Source organism: Erythrolamprus reginae, chromosome 2, assembly GCF_031021105.1.
Source record: "Erythrolamprus reginae isolate rEryReg1 chromosome 2, rEryReg1.hap1, whole genome shotgun sequence".
NCBI lineage: Eukaryota > Metazoa > Chordata > Lepidosauria > Squamata > Dipsadidae > Erythrolamprus > Erythrolamprus reginae.
In genome coordinates this window covers 10,094,891-10,118,525 of record NC_091951.1, presented here as the reverse complement: position 1 = coordinate 10,118,525, position 23,635 = coordinate 10,094,891, and positions in this window count along the sequence as shown.

Below are 23,635 nucleotides of genomic sequence, written 5' to 3'. Positions count from 1 at the left end.
GGTACTAATAGCACTCTATAAAACCTTACTTAGACTGCACTATCCATTTTTGGTCACCCCACTATAAAAAAAAAAATATTGAGGCTCTAGAAAAAGTGCAAGGGAGAGTGATGGCATGCAGCCCTCCCCCGGTGGGTCGCCCTCGGGGAAGGCACAGCATGCCTTGATAGTCACATCAGAATGAAGCGACAGAGAGAAAGTTTTTGGGAGGACGACCAAGAATGGATCCAGGTGTCTCCTATTTATTGTGTATTGACAGTTCTGACATGTGGTACAGAATAACCAATTAGCGAGCGCCACATACATTTAAACCATCCTCCAGCAACTATTTGCTTTTATACCTTATAAGGCATGCTTCTAAACAAAGGCCTCATTCCTTGCTTTTTCCCATCATTATGTAATTGCAAAGGAATGTCAGTAATGCATCCTTATCTGGAAGTTCTATATGTTTTCTTTAAATGCTTTCCATACATGGTCATGATTCTGCAGAATGCTTTATCAGCCTAGACTTTATTGCCTTTCCATAGAGGAAGAATTAAGATTTTAATACAGCACATAATTAAGCTTAAATATCACTCTCCAGTAATATCTTTCCTTAATTTCAGTGCTTATAAATCTATGATTACAACAGGAGAGCAACATAGAAACATAGAAACATAGGCCAGAAGAGGGAGGGAAGCCAAGCAGCAGCTGCAGTTGCTATTACACTTGTCGAAGGTCTGAGTCAAGAACCAAGTTTTCAGTGTTCTTCAAAAGGATCAGCAGGTGATGGCTCTTCAAATCTTGATTTGATCCAGTAGTGGCCAGATCAAATCAAGGGAATACCTATAGAAACATAGAAGACTGACGGCAGAAAAAGACATCATGGTCCATCTAGTCTGCCCTTATACTATTTCCTGTATTTTATCTTACAATGGATCTATGTTTATCCCAGGCATGTTTAAATTCAGTTACTGTGGATTTACCAACCACGTCTGCTGGAAGTTTTTTCCAAGGATCTACTACTCTTTCAGTGAAATAATATTTTCTCATGTTTATTTTGATCTTTCCCCCAACTAACTTCAGATTGTGTCCCCTTGTTCTTGTGTTCACTTTCCTATTAAAAACACTTCCATCCTGAACCTTATTTAACCCTTTAACATATTTAAATGTTTTGATCATGTCCCCCCTTTTCCTTCTGTCCTCTAGACTATACAGATTGAGTTCATTAAGTCTTTTCTGATACGTTTTATGCTTAAGACCTTCCACCATTCTTGTAGCCCGTCTTTGGACCCGTTCAATTTTGTCAATATCTTTTTGTAGGTGGGGTCTCCAGAACTGAAAACAGTATTCCAAATGTGGTCTCACCAGCGGGATCACAATCTCCCTCTTCCTGCTTGTTATACCTCTAGCTATGCAGCCAAGCATCCTACTTGCTTTTCCTACCACCCAACCACACTGCTCACCCATTTTGAGACTGTCAGAAATCACTACCCCTAAATCCTTCTCTTCTGAAGTTTTTGCTAACACAGAACTGCCAATGCAATACTCAGATTGAGGATTCTTTTTCCTCAAATGCATTATTTTACATTTGGAAACATTAAACTGCAGTTTCCATTGCTTTGACCATTTATCTAGTAAAGCTAAATCATTTACCATATTACAAACCCCTCCAGGAATATCAACCCTATTGCACACTTTAGAGTCATCGGCAAATAGGCAAACCTTCCCTACCACTCACAAACATATTAAAAAGAATAGAACCCAGAACAAACCCTTGTGGCACACTGCTTGTAACCTGTCTCTGCTCAGAATACTCGCCATTAACAATAACTCTCTGATGTCTACGCTTCAGCCAGCTTGAAATCCACTGAACTATCCAGGAATTAAGTCCAATCTTCACTAATTTATCTATCAGCTCTTTATGTGGAACTGTATCAAAGGCTTTGCTGAAGTCCAGATAGGCAATATCCACGGCACCACCTTGATCCAACACCTTTGTGACATAGTCAAAGAAATCAATGAGATTAGTCTGACATGATTTGCCTTCAGTAAAGCCATGCTGATTTGGGTTCAATAAGTTATTGTTTTTTAGGTGCTGATTTATCCTCTTTTTGAGTAGAGTCTCCAACTAGGATGATCAGGCATTGGGGACTAAAACATATGAAGAGCAGTTGCAGGAACTGAGCATAGATAGTCTAGTGAAGAAAAGGACCGGGGGAGACATAATAGCTGTCTTCCAATATTTGAGGGGCTGCCACAGAGAGGAGGGAGTCAAGCTATTCTCCAATGCACCCAAAGGACAGATAAGGAATAATGGATGGAAAATGATCAAGGAGAGATTCAATCTAGAAATAAGGAGGAACTTTCTGACAGTAAGAAGAATCAACCAATGGAACCGCTTGCCCTCGGAAATTGTGAGAGCTTTATCAATGGAGACGTTCAAGAAGAGATTTGTCAGATATTGTGCAAGCCATAGGTTCCCTATCATGGTTTGGGGGGTTAGCTATTCCTACCAGTTTACTGTCATCTGCAAATTTGTTAAGTTCCCCTTCTATTCCCCGTCTAAGTCATTGTGAAGATATTGAAGAATACTGGGCCTAAGATGGAGCCTTGTGTACCCCAGTGCTTACTGCTCTCCTTGTGGACTTAGACCCATTAAGGACTACTTGTTGAGTACAGTTTGCCAACCAGTTGTACATCTGGTGGTGAGGTTGTCTTTCTCACTATTCTAATCAGAAATGGATTTCTCCTCCTTTAGCCAGAACGAGATTTGCTTTGCTGGGAATTGTCCCTTTTGGCCTGTTGCTGCTTCTGATGGTGTTCCTCTTGAGAGGTAAGTGAACTGGAGATATGGGTGCCAGGACCCCCTCCCCCCCCCCAAAAAAAACCCCCTTCCAATAAAGACCCAAAAGTTCTTTTTCTCCAAAAGGCAACTGGACTTTTTGTTGTTGTTTATTTTTATTTATTGTAATTTGTCAAACAGAAATAATAACAGGAATAATATAAAAATACAAGGACAAGGATGATAGGCATGTTAGTGTACTTAGGCACACCTCTTCTATGGATCTCTTAATTATGAATTGAGGTCCTCGGAAGTCAAATTGTGACTGAAGCTGTGAACATTTGTAGCTGAGACAACTGAATCAGGTAGAGCATTCCAGACTTTGACAACTCTATTACATAAATCATATTGTTAATGTCAAGTTTAAAAAGATTTACATTGACTTTAAAGCATAGGAAATTGTACTATGTACAGAACAGCACAAAAGTTTCTCGTAGAACATATCTGAACCCACTTGGTTTCTTCTGAAAACGTTTCGCATCTAATCCATGAACCTTCTTCAAGTTGAGTTCTAAGCTTTTTGGCTGAGAAGCAAAACATTTTCAAAGAAGAAAAAGAAGCCAATAAAGTCTAGTTGCCTTTTAGCAGGGTGGGTGGGTTAAGCACCATCAGGACAACCCTGACCTGGATGTTGGAGAATCTCTATAAACATCCTCCTATAATCATTTCATTATCTGCACCTGCCTTCCTGGAAGTTAAATCCAAGACCACCTATCAGCCCACCAGTTAAACCAAACAGAAAACAGACTCTTGCCAAGTCAAAACTGCCACTTTTAACTGCTTGAATTCATTAAGGCTGATCCTTTTCTAATTTTTTTTCTCTGAGCTTTTAACGACTCTGGGCACCTCATGCTTTTCAGCAATTGTTTCTTACGAAACATCTGTCAAAGTCACCCACACATTTGTTTGCATAACCTTAAGAAAGAAATTATTTTGCAATAGTAGCAAATACCTCTAGCTCGGTTTAAAATGAGGGTGAAGATTCATTCCCAGAGCTTCTAGCTTGGTTTCTGTGAGAAGCAGAGCCTTCTGTTTTTACAGAAAGGATAGAAGAAAGACATGCTAATCAGTGAAGAAAATATATTGCTCAAAAAAATAAGGGGAACACTTAAACAATGCAATATAACTCCAAGTAAATCAAATTTCTATGAAATCAAACTGTCCACTTAGGAAGCAACACTGATTGGCAATCAATTTCACATGTTGACAGCACATTCAACTTTGTACAGAACAAAGTATACAATTCAATTCAATTCAATTTATTAGATTTGTATGCTGCCCCTCTCCGAAGACTTGGAGATTCAATGAGAATATTTCATTTATTCAGATCTAGGATGTGTTCTTTGAGTATTCCCTTTATTTTTTTGAACAGTGTACATTGTATATATTTCTAATCTCATGGGCTAGGCTGAAGCTTAAGAATTATATGGAGGAAAGCTTCTGCTACACTAGAAACCGGTCTTAAGCAGAATTTGCTGATATGGTAACTACTCCAGAGAGAACTCCTAGGAACTAGGACCATAAGAGGTCATTTGTAAATAAGGGCAGGGGGTGATAGAATTAGAGTAATAGGAGATGTAATGAGGGACAGAGATAATTTATTCATTTGAGATGCTCCAGATAGGTTGTGACGGCCTGAGTACCATATAATAATAATAATAATAATAATAATAATAATAATAATAATAATAATAATAATAATAATAATGTGGAAGGTCCATTTCTAACAGCAATAGGGAATATTATTATTATTATTATTTATAAGATTTGTATGCCGCCCCTCTCCGGAGACTTGGAGCGGCTCACAACAGCAAAGCACAGTTCAAATCCAATGATGAAAAACCAGTTAATACCCTTAATATAAAAATAGCCATACACCTGAAACAAACCATACATAAAACGGAACAGCCAGGGGGAATCAATTTCCCCATGCCTGATGGCAGAGGTGGGTTTTTAAGAGTTTGCGAAAGGCAAGGAGGGTGGGGGCAGTTCTGATCTCCGGGGTGGGGGAGTGGATTCCAGAGGGTCGGGGCCACCGCAGATAATGCTCTTCCCCTGGGTCCCGCCAGACGACATTGTTTCATCGACGGGACACAGAGAAAGCCAACTCTGTGGGACCTAATTGGTCACTGGGATTCGTGCGGCAGAAGATGGTCCCACAGGCATTCTGGTCCGATGCCATATAAGAGAAACATATGAATGACTTAGAGCCGTGATGGAGAACCTCGTGCCCTCTCTGCGGGCACACGAGCTGTCACCCAGTTCAGCTCTACCATACATGCGTGCACATGGCTCCCGCCAGCCAGCTGATTTTTGGGATGCGTGGGGGGCGCACATGTGGGAGGGAAATGCGGGAGGGTGTAGTGCCCTTCATGGCCCCTTTTTGGTCCCAGGAGGTTGCAAGGAAGCCTGCTAGGCCCAAAATGGGGTGGGTGGGGTGGTCACACATGCATGCATGGGGGGCAAGGGAGTCACATTATTATTATTATTTATTAGATTTGTATGCCGCCCCTCTCTGTAGATGCGTAGACACATGTGCATGTGTTGGTGGGATACCATGAGAAGGGGCATATTATGGGTACCAGCGTGCATGCGCACTTTCAGCATACAGCAAGAAAAAGTTTAGCCATCACTGACTTAGCTTGTATGTAATATATCTTCGTGTCCATGGTTGGACACCCTCTTTGCAAAGTACAGTAGTAAATAAAATTATCATTGTTTTCTCTTGGGAGTTTTGGCAGTTTGGCTGGTGTTTGTTTATTTCAAATAATTATACAACAAACCTTTGGGAATTATTTTGCAATTGTGGTGATTATCTGTAGCTCAGGGTGTCGGACGAGAGTGAATGTTTGTTCTCCAAGCTTGTGGGTTGGTTTCTGAACCATTCCAGGTAAAATCTTCAGCGGAGTTTAGGGAATTAACTCCATAAACTCTGCTGAAGCCTGGTAACAAAATGTTTGGAAAGGGAATTATTGTTCAGAAGGTTAAAAAAAAAACAGGAAGTGTTCCTCCCTATGAGACAATTCTCTAAAGCATCCTTCCCTTTTATATTTCATCCAACTTCTAAAAGGGTAGTTTTTACAACAAAGTATAATATGTTTTTCATTCCAGGAATTCGGCCTCCTTCTGCCACTTAATGAGATCTCCTGCGTTCTCCCCATCACTGCCTTCTCCCCATTACATTAAAGAGCCATGGAACAAAGAGCTGGATATTTTTTTGATACAAAGAAATTGAGTAGTTGAAGTATTTTTGTGCTATTTCTATTTTTATACCTTTTCAATTTGGCATTTTATAATACAAAATTGTTGTCAAAAATTATAATTACCATTTCCCTGCAGAAAAACATTCAGGACTACTGTGTTATGGTTCTTACAGAGATGTGGCTTGATCCTACCTGAGCTGTCCCCAGAGACAGAGATGCCTTCCGTCCCCTGTCCTATTACTCTCCTATATCTCCTATATCTCTTCTTCTATTCTTTCATGATATATTCTATTCCTATGTATGTATGTATGTATGTATGTATGTATGTATGTATGTATGTATGTATATATATATTCTGTTACTATATTCTATATATTCTATATATTCTATTCCTATATATTCTATTCCTATATCTTCTTTTCTATTCTTTCTTAGATATATTTTACTATGAGTATCTCCTCTATAACCTTCATCATGTATTTTACTATGTGTATATTGATATATACTCACTAAAACCCTCATTGTGTATTGGACAAAATAAATAAATAAATAAATAAATAGTTGGACTGTATTTAGGCATGTCTCTTTAAGATATTGCATTAGGGGAAATGTAGTGAAATTGCACTCTGGGTAATATAGTTCTACATGTGACCACATTTGTGTATTCCTATTGGCTCTGACTCGGGATGATGGGTAATTGGAGAGGACATTCCAGAGGGTCTTTATCTTCACTCTTTCATTAAGCCAGCCAGCATGTAGATGCTCTACCTAGAGCCTGCGTCAATTCAACCTCTTTTTACCTGCACAGTGGGAAAGATTATACTGCAGAAGAATCGCATCATAACTGTGAGTTATTGTGAGAATTCCTGTAATAAAAAGATTTGTGATATATCTTTGTGCTGAGTTATCTGACTGGGAAAAGTTGAGCTTGTAGGTTTAGGTTTAGGTTTATTGGATTTATATGCCGCCCCTCTCCGCAAACTCGGGGCGGCTCACAACAATAATAAAAAACAGTACAGTACATAATACCAAATCCAATGCCCACCCATCTAGTTACAATTTAAATTAATAATCTCATAAAAACAGTATATAAAAAAAACAGGCACACAGTCAATCAACAAAACAACATGGGCAAGGGGGAGGTGTTTTAGTTCCCCCATTCCTGACGGCAAAGGTGGGTCTTAAGGAGCTTACGAAAGGCAGGGAGGGTGGGGGCAATCCTAATCTCAGGGGGGAGCTGGTTCCAGAGGGTCGGGGCCCCCACAGAGAAGGCTCTTCCCCTGGGTCCCGCCAGACGACATTGTTTAGTCGACGGGACCCCGAGAAGACCAACTCTGTGGGACCTAACCGGTCGCTGGGATTTGTGCAGCAGGAGGCGGTCCCGAAGATATTCTGGTCCGGTACCATGAAGGGCTTTATAGGTCATAACCAACACTTTGAATTGTGACCGGAAACTGATCGGCAGCCAATGCAGACTGCGGAGTGTTGGAGTGATATGGGCATACTTGGAGAAGCCCATAATTGCTCTCACAGCTGCATTCTGCACGATCTGAAGTTTCCGAACACTTTTCAAAGGTAGCCCCATGTAGAGAGCGTTACAGTAGTCGAGCCTCGAGGTGATGAGGGCATGAGTGACTGTGAGCAATGACTCCCGGTCCAAATAGGGCCGCAACTGGCACACCAGGCGAACCTGGGCAAATGCCCCCCTCGCCACAACTGAAAGGTGTTTTTCTAATGTGAGCTGTGGATCGAGGAGGACGCCCAAGTTGCAAACCCTCTCTGAGGGGGGTCAATAATTCCCCCCCCCCAGGGTAATGGACGGACAGATAGAATTGTCCTTGGGAGGCAAAACCCACAGCCACTCCGTCTTGTCTGGGTTGAGTTTGAGTTTGTTGACACCCATCCAGGCCCCAACAGCCTCCAGGCACCGGCACATCACTTCCACTGCTTCGTTGACTGGACATTGTACCAGAACACTACCATTCCAGGGGAGGCTATTGACTTACAAGGACGCTCATTTTATCGAGCTGATAGAACCATTGTCTCTGGGAAGACCAGACCAGGGGAGTGTTCACAGATATTTTCAATCTATCCCTGTTGCAATGCTCTACCCCTACCTGTTTGAAGACATCTATTATAGTACCAGTCCCCAAGCAGAAGGTAGTGGTGTCCCTTAATGATTATAGACCAATAGCTTTGACATCTGTTATCATGAAATGTTTTGAGAGACTGGTGTTGAACTATATTAAGGCTATTATTCCACCTACTTTGGATCCATACTTTAAGGATTCTAATGAATGGGAAATATCCATACCAGGATATACACTGTATAGGAAGGATAGAATAGAGAGAAGGGGAGGTGGAGCAGCCATTTATATTAAAGAAAGTCTAAAAACAACACTAATTCAAAATACATGTCAAGCTCTAGAGACCCTCTGGATTTGCATGCAAAATAAAGACGGTTCTGTCATTAGAATTGGGGTGATCTATAGGCCTCCAGGGCAATCTGAGGAATATGACAACAAGATGGCGGATGAAATTACCCAAATGGCAATAAAGGGAGATATTGTGGTTATGGGTGATTTCAACATGCCTGATGTTGACTGGAATATCCCCAGTGCCCTTACATGCAAAAGTAAGAATATAGTAGAGGCGTTTACAGGAGCAGCTCTGGCACAGCTGGTTAAGACACCAACTAGAGGGGAGAATATTCTAGATTTAGTTTTTACGAATGGGAATTGGGTTTCAGATGTCAAGGTGGGAGAAAATTTAGGTTGCAGTGACCATCTATGTTTGTGGTTTGATGTAAAAACTCATTGTGAGCAATCCTATAATGCAACCAAAGTATTGGATTTCAGAAAAACAAATTTTAATGCAATGGGGGAATATTTAGATAATGAATTAAAGGGGAGGGATAAAATGGCAGGAGTGAGCACCCAGTGGACTGTATTAAAAAAGGCCATCTTAAAAGCCACTGGACTGTATGTAAGACAAATAACTAAAGGTAAAAGGAAGAAGAAACCGCTATGGTTTAGCAATGATGTAAGGGCTATAGTCAATGAAAAAAAGGCTGCCTATAGGAAGTATAAAGAGTCTGGAAGTATAGCTGATAGGGAGGTGTATAAAATGAGACAGAAGGAGGCGAAACAGATAATATATGCTGCTAAAGCCTCAAAAGAGGAAGAAATTGCCAAATCTCTAAAAAAGGGGGATAAAACCTTCTTCAGATATATTAGTGATAAGAAGAAGAAAAACTGCGGCATCACGAAGCTTAGTACCGGGAATAATACATGCATTAATGGGAATAAGGAGATCGCTGACCATTTCAATAGCTACTTCTGTTCAGTTTTCTCAAAAGACACCTTACAAAATAATACTATAGAGGGATATAGCATTGCTTCCAGCTGTACGGATTCAGCTCCAGTGATCTTAGAAGCCGATGTCTTAGAAGAACTTGAACGATTAAAGATAAATAAGGCAATGGGTCCAGATGGCATTTATTTATTATTTATTTATTTATTTATTTATTATTTGGATTTGTATGCCGCCCCTCTCCGAAGACTGAGTTCTTAAAGAACTCAGATCTGTCATTGCTACCCCCCTGACTGATTTATTTAACCAATCCTTGTTAACAGGAGATGTTCCTGAGGATTGGAGAATGCCCAGTGTTGTGCCTATCCACAAGAAGGGCAGTAGAGAAGAAGCTGGTAACTACAGGCCAGTTAGCTTGACATCAGTTGTAGTTAAAATGATGGAGACTCTACTCAAAAAGAGGATAAATCAGCACCTAAAAACAATAACTTATTGGACCCAAATCAGCATGGCTTTACTGAAGGCAAATCATGTCAGACTAATCTCATTGATTTCTTTGACTATGTCACAAAGGTGTTGGATGAAGGTGGTGCCGTGGATATTGCCTACCTGGACTTCAGCAAAGCCTTTGATACGGTTCCACATAAAGAGCTGATAGATAAATTAGTGAAGATTGGACTTAATCCCTGGATAGTTCAATAGATTTGCAGCTGGCTGAAGCGTACACATCAGAGAGTTATTGTTAATGGAGAGTATTCTGAGCAGAGTCAGGTTACAAGCGGTGTGCCACAAGGGTCTGTTCTGTGTCCTATTCTTTTTAATATGTTTGTGAGTGACATAGGGGAAGGTTTGGTAGGGAAGGTTTGCCTATTTGCCAATGACTCTAAAGTGTGCAATAGGGTTGATATTCCTGGAGGCGTTTATAATATGGTAAATGATTTAGCTTTACTAGATAAATGGTCAAAGCAATGGAAACTGCAGTTTAATGTTTCCAAATGTAAAACAATGCACTTGAGGAAAAGGAATCCTCAATCTGACTATTGTATTGGCAGTTCTGTGTTAGCAAATACTTCAAAAGAAAAGGATTTAGGCGTAGTGATTTCTGACAGTCTCAAAATGGGTGAACAGTGCAGTCAGGCGGTAGGGAAAGCAAGTAGGATGCTTGGCTGCATAGCTAGAGGTATAACAAGCAGGAAGAGGGAGATTATGATCCCGCTATATAGAATGCTGGTGAGACCACATTTGGAATACTGTGTTCAGTTCTGGAGACCTCACTTACAAAAAGATATTGACAAAATTGAACGGGTCCAAAGACGGGCTACAAGAATGGTGGAAGGTCTTAAGTATAAAACGTATCAGGAAAGACTTAATGAACTCAATCTGTATAGTCTGGAGGACAGAAGGAAAAGGGGGGACATGATCGAAACATTTAAATATATTAAAGGGTTAAATAAGGTCCAGGAGGGAAGTGTTTTTAATAGGAAAGTGAACACAAGAACAAGGGGACACAATCTGAAGTTAGTTGGGGGAAAGATCAAAAGCAACATGAGAAAATATTTTTTTACTGAAAGAGTAGTAGATCCTTGGAACAAACTTCCAGCAGACGTGGTAGATAAATCCACAGTTACTGAATTTAAACATGCCTGGGATAAACATATATCCATCCTAAGATAAAATACAGAAAATAGTATAAGGGCAGACTAGATGGACCATGGGGTCTTTTTCTGCCGTCAGACTTCTATGTTTCTATGTTTCATACCAATTTGCATATAGGAGTACAGTGATCCCTCGATTATCGCGAGGGTTCCATTCCAAGACCCCTCGCGATAATCGATTTTTCGTGATGTAGTGGTGCGGAAGTAAAAACACCATCTGCGCATGCGCGCCCTTGTTCCATTGGCGCGCATGCGCAGATGGTGGAGTTTGCGTGGGCGGCGGGGAAGACCCGAGGCGGCCACCGAGCAGCTGATCTGCTCGGCAGCGCGGCAGCAGGTTTCCCCTTTGCGTGGGCGGCGGGGAAACCCCGATCTTCGGCTCCTCGCTGCTGCCGCGCTGCCGAGCATTGGGCATTGGGCTTGGTGGAAAGTCCGGGGGCAGCTCCAGCGACTCCCCTCCCATGGCTAGTGTTGAGGCGGCAGTGAGAAGCCCGGACAACGCCGGAGCGCTGGGCAGCCCTGCCGCCGCGGGGAGAGGCGAGCATGTGGGCTGGCGGCATTGGGCTTGGTGGAAAGTCCGGGGGCAGCTCCAGCGACTGCAGGAACAGGTGGTGGGGCGCCGTTGTTGTCCTCACCCGTTCCTGCAGATGCGGCGACGTATGCGCCGCTGCCTTGCGCCTCGTTTCCTCTTCCCGCCACCGTATTCGGAGCCCGAGAGGGGGAAAGAGAAGAATGGAGAGAGAGCCGCGCGCCGGAGGCTGCCGCCGCTGCCGCCTCAACAGCAGCCACGGGAGGGGAGTCACTGGAGCTGCCCCCGGACTTTCCACCAAGCCCAATGCCGCCAGCCCACATGCCCGCCTCTCCCCGCGGCTGAGGAGGAGTGAGAGGAGCAGCAAAGTCCCGCGCAAGTGCATCTTCTCCAGGCGGGGGCAAGAGCGGCGGGGCGGGTCCGCAGCAAAAAAGCCGCGGGCGACCGAGCGGATCCTGCCGTTTGGGGCACTTGGCGGGCAGGGGCATGAAGGATCTCCCTGCCGGCCTCGGGAGCGCGTGGGAGGGTGGCGAGCCTAGGAAGACGAGGCGACGCCGGCCGCCGTCAAGGTAGAGGAGGAAGCGGATCGGCGCTCCGCCCCGCCAGGGTTCCTCTCCATGAGGGCGTCCGCGCGAGGGGGGCAAATCGGGGCCGAGCTGCCCGTCTTCAATTCACCGTCTCACCCGGGCTCCCGATCCTGCTGGGCGGCGGGGAGACTCGGCGGGGAGCGCGCGCGTCAGGGACCCAGAGCGCCCTTGTGGCCGCCCATTCATGCCGCTCCGTCGCTCGCCATGCCGGCTTCCCCTCAGGAGACGCGCCTGAGTGGCCTTTTTGCTGTTCCTCTCAAGAGTTCTTGCGGGGGAAAAGCCGCTAGCCGGCTTTCGGAGCTCCTCCGCCGTCACCCGGCTTCTGGTAGAAGCCTTTTCTCTTTTTTTTCTTGCGGCGAGCCCGAGCCGTTCCTCTCTTGACCGCAGCCGAGCTTCCCTTGGCCCCCTTTGACCCCCGTCGCCTCCTCCCCGCCTGCCTTTCCTCGCCAACGCACTGCCTGCTTCTGTTTCTCTCGCTTGAAATTTTATACCTCCCTCTCATGACGTCTTTGAGACCGGGCCGGGCACAGGGGGAGCAACCGAGGGCTCTCCCTCTCTCTCTCTCTAAGCCCAGCCTTTGCGTTCAATGCAATGCTCAGGGGGCGCTATTGGGTTTGGGGTTCGGGGGTGCTGGGAAGCCCCCCAGGCTGGCTGCGACCTTTTAAAACTGCCGCGCCACTTCCCAGCTGACTCCCTAAGCCAGAGGTCCCCAACCTTTTTAGCACCAGGGACCGGCTTTAAGTTAGACGAGTTTTCTACGGCCCGGTGGGGGGGGGGCTTTGGTCATATGGGGGTGGGGTTATGGAGGGGTGGAGCTTAGTGACGCAGCCCTCCACACTTCTCCACAGGGCGGGGAGAATGAGAAGGCTCCTTTGGCGGCTGGGGGCTGCCTGGCTTTGTGATTTTGACTGGGGGGGGACTTAGGAAGGTCCTACTTCTCCCCCCCCCAGCCAAAAACTCAAAGCCTATCTGCTGGATACGGGCGATGTGCGGGACGAGCGGCGCCGAAGCCGGTGGCTGTGGCAGCTGCTGCAAGAGGCTCTCCGCTCTCGGGAGAGTTTAACAACAGAGGCTCTTTGGCTGCCCGGGGCGCGCGCGGGCGCACACACGCACACACAAAAACATAACCCCGTAGATGGGAAAAGGCTGGATTCTTTCTCCCCATCTCTTCCATTCAAGGGAGGCTTCAATAGACTCAGCCACCAAACAATAATAATAATAAAATCAGCGAGCGCCAACCATAACCCCCCTTCTTTATTTTTCAAGCTCGAGTGGTTCTTTTCTCCTCGCTCCAGAAACTTGGCGATCGCGCCCCACCGCCGCCACCTCCTCCGTTTCCCCCAACGGCAAGCAATCTAAACGCGGGAAGGGCATTCCGGCGCTTCCCTTCAGCCTCAGAAGCCCCCTCGACGCTGGAGGGATGGTTATCAGGGGAGCGAGCGAGGAGAAGAAGACATCCCACTCATCGCTCCTGAGGGAACGGGCGAGGGCGTCGGAGACCCAAAGCCCATCCTGTGTGGAGGGAGACGGAGCCAAGCGGGGCCACCCGGAGACCTTTTCCCGTCTTCTTCTCCTCGCTCGCTCCCCTCATAACCAGCCGCCCCGCTCGCGGGGGGATGCCCGTTCGTAGCTACCAGCCCGCCAAGCGTCGAGGGGGCTTCTGAGGCTGAAGGGAAGAGCCGGAATGCCCTTCCCGCGTTTAGATTGGGGGAAACGGAGGAGGCGGCGGTTGTTTTCTCCTCGCTCCAGAAACTAGGCGATCGCGCCCCACCGCCGCCACCGCCTCCGTTTCCCCCAACGGCAAGCAATCTAAACGCGGGAAGGGCATTCCGGCTCTTCCCTTCAGCCTCAGAAGCCCCCTTGACGCTTGGCGGGCTGGCGTAGCTACGAACGGGCATCCCCCCGCGAGCGGGGCTGCTGGTTATGAGGGGAGCGAGCGAGGAGAAGAAGACGGGAAAAGGTCTCCGGGTGGCCCCGCTTGGCTCCGTCTCCCTCCACGCAGGATGGGCTTTGGGTCTCCGACGCCGCGGACCGGCTGGAAAACCCCAACGGCCCGGTCCCGGTCCGCGGACCGGCGGTTGGGGACCTCTGCCCTAAGCCAAACGCGGAAGTGGTTTTTTTTTAATTAATATTTTTTTGAAAATTCGCGATATAGCGTTTCGCGAAGATCGAGATGGTATCATTTGCTGAAAAATCGCGATATAGCGTTTCGCGAAGATCGAGATCGCGAAACTCGAGGGATCACTGTAATAGATCAACTGATGGTGCTGTGTCTATTGTGGTCCATACTATATTGAATCATTTGGAACAACAGGGAACCTATGTAAGGCTGTTATTTGTGGATTATAGCTCTGCTTTTAACACTATTCTACCCAATAGGATGTTTTTAAAAATGTCTAATTTGGGTATAAACCAGAGGATTTGTTTGTGGGTAAAGGACTTTTTGACAGATAGGCCACAGTCAGTAAGGATGGGATCTCATTATTCTTCCATTCAGATACTAAGCCCAGGAGCCCCCCAGGGTTGTGTGCTAAGCCCTTTCCTTTATTCTTTGTACACACATGACTGCACCCCACTGTATAACACCAATGCAATTATTAAATTTGCAGATGATACGACAGTGGTGGGGCTCATTAATAAGAACAATGAGTTTGCTTATAGAAATCAAGTACAAGGGCTGATATTATGGTGTGAAGAAAACAATCTTACACTTAACACCAAAAAAACTAAAGAACTGATAATTGACTTTAGGAGGAAGAAAGATGTAAATTCACCATTGCACATAAATGGCGAGGAGGTGGAGAGGGTTGGTAGTTTCAAATTTCTGGGCACTTATATCTCGGAGGACTTCTCACGGACTATGAATGTTAATATGCTTGTGAAGAAGGCGCAAAAGAGACTGTACTTCCTGAGAATGCTCAGGAAGATAAATTTATCTCAGCATCTACTGTTGTCCTACGATCACAGCACCATTGAGAATGTCTTGACATACGGGATACTAGCTTGGTATGGGAGCAGCTCTGTAGCGAACAAAAAAGCTCTACAGAGAATTATTAACACTGCCCGGAACATCATTGGGCTCCAGCTACCCGCCCTGGACAACATCTTCACATCTCGCTGTTCTAGGAAGGTGCATACCATTCTCAAAGACTCTTCTCATCCTGCTTACAATCTTTTTGAACTGTTGCCTTCTGGCATAAGATACAGAACAACTAGAACTCGGACCACACGTTTCCTGAATAGTTTTTATCCCAGAGTTATACTTGCACTTAACAACGAACTAAAGGGTCACCCTCAGTGAACTGTTGGACAATATTACTTGGTTTGTCATGTAGATAGTTGTGTGGTTTAGGGTGAGGAATTTGTAGTGGGTGGGACATTTTATTCTATTTTTTATTCTATTTTTTATTCTATTTTTAAATTTACCTATTCTAATTTTATGTATGGTGGGACTGGTCTCTGGGTGTCACACAATGACAATTCGTTGTTTTGACAATGACAATAAATTTTTTATTATTATTATTATTACTATTATTAGTTGTTTAAGAGGGATGGTTTGCATCCATCATACAGAGGTACCCAGGTACTTGGTGAGGAATTCAGAACTTTTTTGGACAGGCATTTAAACTAGGTAAAGGGGACAGAGATGTAACTAATGTGGGTGATTTCTGTCCCCGACCAATGAGGATAAAGCAGTTTTTGGAAGCTTATGAAAAGGGAGCTGCAAATAAAATAGATGTAGTTGTTGATGATAAGGGGCAAACTAATAATGAAAATAATGTTCTTCGGGTAATGTGCACGAATGCTCGAAGCTTGAGCAACAAGCTCTGTGAATTAATGGCCATAATATCTAGAGATTATTTGGACCTGGTTGCTATAACTGAGACATGGTTTAAGGATTCTAATGAATGGGAAATATCCATACCAGGATATACACTGTATAGGAAGGATAGAATAGAGAGAAGGGGAGGTGGAGTAGCCATTTATATTAAAGAAAGTCTAAAAACAACACTAATTCAAAATACATGTCAAGATCTAGAGACCCTCTGGATTTGCATGCAAAATAAAGATGCTTCTGTCATTAGAATTGGGGTGATCTATAGGCCTCCAGGGCAATCTGAGGAATATGACAACAAGATGGTGGATGAAATTACCCAAATGGCAGGAAAGGGAGATATTGTGGTTATGGGTGATTTCAACATGCCTGATGTTGACTGGAATATCCCCAGTGCCCTTACATGCAAAAGTAAGAATATAGTAGAGGCCTTTACAGGAGCAGCTCTGGCACAGCTGGTTAAGACACCAACTAGAGGGGAGAATATTCTAGATTTAGTTTTTACGAATGGGAATTGGGTTTCAGATGTCAAGGTGGGAGAAAATTTAGGTTGCAGTGACCATCTATGTTTGTGGTTTGATGTAAAAACTCATTGTGAGCAATCCTATAATGCAACCAAAGTATTGGATTTCAGAAAAACAAATTTTAATGCAATGGGGGAATATTTAGATAATGAATTAAAGGGGAGGGATAAAATGGCAGGAGTGAGCACCCAGTGGACTGTATTAAAAAAGGCCATCTTAAAAGCCACTGGACTGTATGTAAAGGAAATATCTAAAGGTAAAAGGAAGAAGAAACCGCTATGGTTTAGCAATGATGTAAGGGCTATAGTCAATGAAAAAAAGGCTGCCTATAGGAGGTATAAAGAGTCTGGAAGTATAGCTGATAGGGAGGTGTATAAAATGAGACAGAAGGAGGCGAAACAGATAATATATGCTGCTAAAGCCTCAAAAGAGGAAGAAATTGCCAAATCTCTAAAGAAGGGGGATAAAACCTTCTTCAGATATATTAGTGATAAGAAGAAGAAAAACTGCGGCATCACGAAGCTTAGTACCGGGAAAAATACATGCATTAATGGGAATAAGGAGATCGCTGACCATTTCAATAGCTACTTCTGTTCAGTTTTCTCAAAAGACACCTTACAAAATAATACTATAGAGGGATATAGCATTGCTTCCAACTGTACGGATTCAGCTCCAGTGATCTTAGAAGCCGATGTCTTGGAAGAACTTGAACGATTAAAGATAAATAAGGCAATGGGTCCAGATGGCATCCACCCCAGAGTTCTTAAAGAACTCAGATCTGTCATTGCTACCCCCCTGACTGATTTGTTTAACCAATCCTTGTTAACAGGAGATGTTCCTGAGGATTGGAGAATGCCCAGTGTTGTGCCTATCCACAAGAAGGGCAGTAGAGAAGAAGCTGGTAACTACAGGCCAGTTAGCTTGACATCAGTTGTCGTTAAAATGATGGAGACTCTACTCAAAAAGAAGATAAATCAGCACCTAAAAAACAATAACTTATTGGACCCAAATCAGCATGGCTTTACTGAAGGCAAATCATGTCAGACTAATCTCATTGATTTCTTTGACTATGTCACAAAGGTGTTGGATGAAGGTGGTGCCGTGGATATTGCCTACCTGGACTTTAGCAAAGCCTTTGATACGGTTCCACATAAAGAGCTGATAGATAAATTAGTAAAGATTGGACTTAATTCCTGGATAGTTCAATGGATTTGCAGCTGGCTGAAGCATAGACACCAGAGGGTTGTGGTGAATGGCGAGTATTCTGAGCAGAGTCAGGTTACAAGCGGTGTGCCACAAGGGTCTGTTCTGGGTCCTATTCTTTTTAATATGTTTGTGAGTGACATAGGGGAAGGTCTGGTAGGGAAGGTTTGCCTATTTGCCGATGACTCTAAAGTGTGCAATAGGGTTGATATTCCTGGAGGCGTCGGCAATATGGTAAATGATTTAGCTTTACTAGATAAATGGTCAAAGCAATGGAAACTGCAGTTTAATGTTTCCAAATGTAAAATAATGCACTTGGGGAAAAGGAATCCTCAATCTGACTATTGTATTGGCAGTTCTGTGTTAGCAAATACTTCAAAAGAAAAGGATTTAGGCGTAGTGATTTCTGACAGTCTCAAAATGGGTGAACAGTGCAGTCAGGCGGTAGGGAAAGCAAGTAGGATGCTTGGCTGCATAGCTAGAGGTATAACAAGCAGGAAGAGGGAGATTATGATCCCACTATATAGAATGCTGGTGAGACCACATTTGGAATACTGTGTTCAGTTCTGGAGACCTCACCTACAAAAAGATATTGACAAAATTGAACGGGTACAAAGACGGGCTACAAGAATGGTGGAAGGTCTTAAGTATAAAACGTATCAGGAAAGACTTAATGAACTCAATCTGTATAGTCTGGAGGACAGAAGGAAAGGGGGGGACATGATCGAAACATTTAAATATATTAAAGGGTTAAATAAGGTCCAGGAGGGAAGTGTTTTTAATAGGAAAGTGAACACAAGAACAAGGGGACACAATCTGAGGTTAGTTGGGGGTAAGATCAAAAGCAACATGAGAAAATATTATTTTACTGAAAGAGTAGTGGATCCTTGGAACAAACTTCCAGCAGACGTGGTAGATAAATCCACAGTAACTGAATTTAAACATGCCTGGGATAAACATATATCCATCCTAAGATAAAATACAGAAAATAGTATAAGGGCAGACTAGATGGACCATGGGGTCTTTTTCTGCCGTCAGACTTCTATGTTTCTATGTTTCTATGTTTCTATTATTATTATTAATGTCATAGTAAAAACTCATGTTTTCTCCCCCCCAATATTCTTCATTATTTTTCTCTCCACATCCATACATATATCAATGCATATACCTTAAATAACACAATATCCACAACATATATAATTACATAATTCTCTCGAATCTCTTATATTACCATAACTACAGTAACATCATTTTAATAATTTAATGTCTGAAATCAAGAAATGGAGGCAGGGTGATCTCGGTGGCACAGTGGTTAAAATGCAGTACTACACGCTATGCCTGCTGACTGCCAGCAGTTCAAGTTCAATCCTGACCAGCACAAGCTCAACTCAGCCTTCCATCCTTCTGAGATGGGTAAAATGAGGACAAGATTATTGGGAGCAATAGGCTGACTCTGAAACCCACTTAGACAGGGCTGTAAGGCACAATGAAGCAGTATATAAGTCTATTGCTATCACTATTATGCCGCTTTAGAACTATCCAATGATCCAAGGTGGTAAATGACTGGGTTAACATGGAGACATTTGGCCATCTTCCTTTGGGGTGGTCCTGTGTGAACCCTCCACATGAACCTCTGGGGAAAAGAACCGTTGTACCTACCTGAATGGTCTTCTCATTGCACTGGAAGGAGAGTCCAACATGGGTAATACTCCAATCCTATTGGTAGAGACTGAGTTAAAAATTTACATATTAATTGAGCACCGCCCCCTCTGCTCTCCCCATGAGCCAGTTTTAAAAACGAAAGAACCATAGTAAGAGGATAACCAAGTTTTATTGTTAACAACTAATAACTGACTAACTGCCTACTCCGGCGTCCCTGCACCCAAAACTATACCGGGTGGGTTTGGACTCTCCTTCCAGTGCACTGAGAAGACCGTTCAGGTAGGTACAACGGTTCTTCTCCATTGCATCTGGAAGGAGAGTCCAACATGGGATATACCAGACATTTACGGCCCATGGGAGGGAGAAGGTCTTGTCAGGAACGTTGGAGATAAACAAACTCGTTGCAACACACGTCTCCCAAATGCCGCCTCTGCGGAAGCGAAGGAGTCCAACTTATAATGCCGTATGAAAGTCGACGGAGCCGACCACGTTGCAGCTCTACAGATGTCATCTATGGACGCCTGGGTAGCCCAGGCTGCTGAGGTCGCCGCACTCCTCGTCGAGTGAGCAGTCACTCCCGGTGGAACCGGTTGGTTACGAGCTCTGTATGCGTCCGCAATACAGTCCCTGATCCAACGACTAATGGAAACAGATGAAAGTCCAAGTCCCTTTTTATCCGATGAGAACGAAACAAACAATTTCTCCATCTTCCGAAAAGTCTCTGTGCATCTAATGTAAATCTTGACCGCACGGCGTACATCAATCTTATGCCATCGCAATTCCGATAGGTGACTGCCGTGGGTGCAAAAATCAGGCAGGATGAGTTCCTGTTTCCTGTGGAACTCTGAGTTTACCTTTGGTATAAAGGAAGGGTCCAATCTCAGCACCACTTGGTCTGGGTAGAAGATACAGAGGTCAGGACGTACTGATAAGGCAGCTAACTCTGACACTCTTCGTGCCGACGTAATAGCCACTAGGAAGGCTGTTTTGTTTTGTTTTTTAAAAAAATATTTTTTATTAATTTACAAAGAATTATATACAAAGGGAGGAAGACAGATCTTAGTTAACAACATTATAATAACATGTAGTCACGAGTATAAAATGGTTGTTCAGTTCATTTACATTTTGTCTAGTTAATATACATATCACAATCATACCATATTAAGACTAAAGTACTGTATTTCTATAGTTTAATTTCCTTTAAATCATCAGGGTCTTCCTCCCAACCCCTTCCCCCCACTGAACTGTAGTAGTTCTATAAAGTTTAGGTTGTTAGTTGGGCGGCATATAGATGCCGCGGTTTTGTTGTTATTTTACTTTTATCAAAGTATTTCTAAGTTGTACTTGAGAAGAAATCATGTTGGATTGGTCATAGTATTCATATTAATCAAAAATAGCCATTCAGAGCTTTATGTTTTATCATCATACCTATTTCTATCCTATTATTATTAATGTATTTTGATCTGTATTTTATAGTGTTTCCTTATTTTTCTTTTCTTTCTTTATTTGATTTTTGTTTTTAACCCAGTCGTAAAATTTTTCCCAATTTTTGTAGAATCTCGAATCTTCTTTGTTTTTAAGTTTTTGGGTGCATTTATCCATTTCTGCACAATCATAAATTTTTTTAATAATTTCCCTTTCATTTGGTGTTTTGTCTCTTTTCCAATTTTGTGCTATTGTTATTCTAGTGGCTGTAATTATATGCTGTATTAAGTATGTGTCTTCTTTTTTATTTTTCGAATCCATTATGCTCAGGAGGAATATTTCTGGTGTAAGTTTTAGTGAGATTGCTGTAATTTGTTGTATCCATATTTGGATTTTTCTCCATAGATTTTTTTATTGGAGGGCATGTCCACCATAGATGAAAGAAGGATCCAGTTTTGCTGTTGCACCTCCAGCAGTTTGGTTTTAAGTTAGGGTAGATCTTAGCCAATCTCGTTGGGGGTAGGTGCCATCTATAAAACATTTTTTGTAGATTTTCTTTATACGGAACTGATTTAGTAATTTTGAGGTTCTTCCACATTTGTTCCCATTGATCAATATAAATGGTATGGCCTATATTTTTGGCCCAAGTGATCATGTTTTCTTTAACTATTTCTGTTTCCATAGTGTACCCCATTATATAATTATACATTTTAGTTATAAATTTCTTCCCATCTCCTAATAATATTTTATCAATTATACTATCTTTTTCTTGGATTCCTCCTTTCTTTTTGTCTTTATTCCATTTCGTCAAAATTTGGGCGTAGGACCACCAATCAATATCGATATTTTGGATTCGTAATTGTTGTCTAGATTTTATGCCCCCTTTCTCATCTAATGTGTGATTATAATTCAATACTTTTTGTGTTTGGAATAGGTTAGGATGTCTAAGTGCTTCAAGGCTGGAGTACCATCTTGGTATTTTTAAGTAATGATCTTTTTTAATTCTTAACCATACATTTATTAAGGAGTCTCTGATCATGTGGCTTCTAAAATATACTGGAATTTTCTCTTTCTCGCTCCATAAGAAGCTGTGCCATCCTTGGAGAATATTATGTCCTTCCAAAGCCAGAAGTCTCTGGTCTTGGAGGGTTATTCAATCTTTTGCCCATAAAAGGACCGATGCTTCGTAATAAACTTGAAAGTTTGGTAGTCCAAATCCGCCTTGTGTTACTCTGTCTTGTAAAGCTTTAAATCTCACCCTTGGTTTTTTCCCCGCCCAGATAAATTTTGAAATAGTTGTGTTTATTTTGGTGAAAAAAATTTTGTTTAATTTTATTGGAATCGTCTGGAATAGATATAAAAATTTAGGTAATATAGACATTTTAATTGTGGCTATCCTCCCTGATAATGAGATGTGAATTTTGTTCCACCTAATTAACTGTTGTTCTGTTTTTTTAATGAGGGGGTCATAATTATCCTTTTGTATTGTACCACACCTTTTAGTTAGTGTTATACCCAAATATTTTACTTTTTGGACAATTTGGATTCCTAAGATTTTTTCTAGTTCCTGTTCTTGTTTACTGTCCATGTTTTTGGTTATGATTTTAGTTTTTTGTTTATTGATTTTTAGACCAGCTACCTCTCCATATCGTTGTATTTCTCTCAGTAGGTGTTCCCCTACTTCTATTGGGTCCTCCAAGATAAATGCTAGATCATCTGCATAGGCCTGGACTTTAAATTCCTGTTTTTTTGTCGTGAGACCTGTAATTCTCTCATTAGTTCTTATTTGGTTTAAAAGTGTTTCTACTGCTAAGATGTATAAAAGCGGAGATAGGGGACATCCTTGTCGGACTCCTTTTAAAATTTGGAAAGACCTTGTTAATTCACCGTTCAATATAATTTGGGCTGATTGGGTATTATATATAGTTTGAATCATTTTTATCATTTTTGGGCCGAATTGCATTTTTCTCATTAATTCAAGAATAAATTCCCATCTTAAGTTATCGAAGGCCTTTTGGGCGTCCAAAAATATTAGTGCTAATTGTTTTTCTGAGTGTGTCTCATAGCATTCTAAAGTGTTGAGAATTATTCTTGTGTTATTTCTTATGTATCTACCTGGGAGGAAGCCATTTTGATCTTTCTTTATTATTTGGTTTAAGTCTTTCAGCTATTATTGTCATGAAGATTTTATAGTCGACATTGAGGAGGGATATTGGCTGGTAGTTTTGTATGTATTTCTTTTTTTCGGGGTCTTTCGGGATTAAACTTATTAAGGCTTGTGTCCAAGATGTCGGTAACAAACCTTTTTCTAATACTTCATTAAATATTATTAATAGGATTTCTAGTAAGGACTCCTTTAATTCTTTATAGAATTCTGCCGGAATCCCATCTGTACCTGGGGTTTTACTATTCTTTTGTTTAGCTATTGCGTATTCCACTTCTGATATAGTTATTTCTTTATTTAGTATGGTTTCGCCTGATTCTAATATCTTCTGTATTTTCGCCTCCTCTAAGTATTTGTTTAGTTGGGTTTGATTTGTTTCTTCCTTTTGATATAGATAGGCATAATATTCAACTGCTATATCCTTTCCCCCCCCCAATATATGTTTTAGTTCCCCATTTTTATCTTCTAAGGTTTGTATATAACGTTCTTCCTGTTTTTTCAGTTTGTAAGCAAGCCATCTGCCTATTTTATTCGCATTTTCAAATTGGTATTGGTTGGTCTTCCTTAATTTTATGGCAATTTCGTCTTGTATTATTAAGTTAATATTGTGTTTTATTGTATCTATCTCTTCTCTTATCTTTTCATTTTGGAGGTCTTTTTGAGCTTCTGTTTCTAAGTATTTTAATTTACTCTTAAATTCATTTAGTTTCCT